A 2,067-nucleotide genomic window follows, 5' to 3' on the forward strand; every position below is an offset into this window, starting at 1 on the left:
ATAGGGTTTAATATTAATCCTAGGGTCTAATGTTATTCCCTTGGGTTTATAATCCATCGGGTTTTTAATATTAATCTAATGGGTTTATTAATCCCTTGCTTTTATAATATTGTTTTATATCACTTTTGTTTATAACATTAATTCCCTGTGTTTAATATTATTCCTATGGGTTTATAATCCATTAGGTTTATGAGTCCCTTACGTTTATGATATCAATTCCTTAGGATTATTAATTTAAGGGTTCATATTCCTAAGGTATAATATTATTCACAAGGTTTATAATATTAATCATAGGGTTTAATTTAAATCTCTTGGACTTATAATTCATTGGATTTATATTATTCTATCAATATGAAAATAAACCATGGTCAATGATGGTCAACCAAGTTTATTTTAGGGTTTATATACATTGCATTTATAATATTAGATCATTGGGCTTAATATTATTCCCTTTGGGTTTATAATCCCTTGGGTTTGAGTGTTAATCCATTGTGTTTATTACTCTCTTTGGTTTATAATATCAATCCCTTGGGTTTATTAATCTAAGGGTTAATATTCCTATGGTGTAATATTATTCATAGGGTTTATAATATTAATCCTAAGATTTAATATAAATCTTTTCGGTTTATAATCATGGGCAACCATGGTTAAATGTTACATTATGAAAATCAATCATGGTCAATCATGGTATAACATCACATTGTGACAGGTTTGTCTCAATATAAACTTATCCAACATCACATTGTGACAAGTTTGTCTCAATATAAACTTACCCAACATCACATTGTGACAAATATTGTCTCAATATGCAAATAACTCTAACAATCATTGTCGCAATGTTTCATTATATTATAACTTATTCAATGTCGCATTGTTACATTGAAAAAATTGGATTTAATATAAAGTTTATAATAGTAGGGTCTTTTAATATTTAGTTTATAATATTAAAGCTTAATATTGGATTTATAATTTGTAATATTAGAAATTATAATAATCTCTTCAGTTTCGAATATTAATCATTTCAATTTATCAATCTTTTAGCTCTATAATATTAATCCCTTGGGTCTATAATTTTAAAATTTAAATTTTAAAAGATATATATGAAATATTTAATAAATTTATTTATTTAAAATAAAAATTAAATTTTAAATAATCAAAAACTAAACTTAATAAGTAAAACCCAAAAATTTGATCACAAATTGTTTCACCAAATTCTAACACGAACTTTCTTTAAAATTACAATAATTATACCAAGCCTTTTAATATCTTAAAATCATCCGTACAAAATCGAAATTACAATAATTATACCGGGCCTTTTAATATCTTAAAATCATCTATACAAAATCGAAATAACTCCAAAGTTTTAATATTGTCTGTACAAAATCGAAATTTCTTAGTCATATACGAGAAAATGAATTAGGAAACGCTGTTTCTATGTGTAAGGTTGTGGCTGTAATAAGGGAATAATTAAAAAAAAAAAAAACATTGTTTTATATATAAGTTGGTGGTTGTGAGCAGGGAATAATACAGTAAAAGCCCATGAGCGAATTAGGACACAGTATAGCGGCACGGAATTGTTGTTAAGTTGAAGGAAGTGGGATCCTACTCACAGGTATGGCTGTAAGGGGCGTTGCCATTTCACATGATAGTTTAAGCTTCTCTGTCAGGTCCACCGGATGGTTAGGAGAAGGCACCCATGTGAAATGATGAAACAGTTTAGCCACCCACAGCTGAACGGTCCGGAGACCCAGAGCCTTGCCCGGGCACACGCGACGACCGGCACCAAAGGGTGCAAGCCGCAGGTCGTTTCCTCGATCCACATCTTGTCAGCCTTCCGATGGGACGGAATTCATGGGTACGTTCCCAGATGTCCGGATCGTGGGTAATGGACCACATGTTCACCGTCGCCGTCGTGCCCGCCGGAACGCACATCCCGTTTGCCATGAACATTCATAGTCAACTCATTGTAGTGAGATGAATCCATTTTCTCACAAATAAAGAAATCATACACCAATATACCAAATTTTGATTTGAATATATATATAAAAATAACAAATTGAAAATAAG

Source organism: Pinus tabuliformis, chromosome 2_1, assembly GCF_031772625.1.
Source record: "Pinus tabuliformis cultivar Carrire ecotype Pingquan chromosome 2_1, CPIR1, whole genome shotgun sequence".
In the NCBI taxonomy this organism is placed as follows: Eukaryota; Viridiplantae; Streptophyta; class Pinopsida; order Pinales; family Pinaceae; genus Pinus; species Pinus tabuliformis.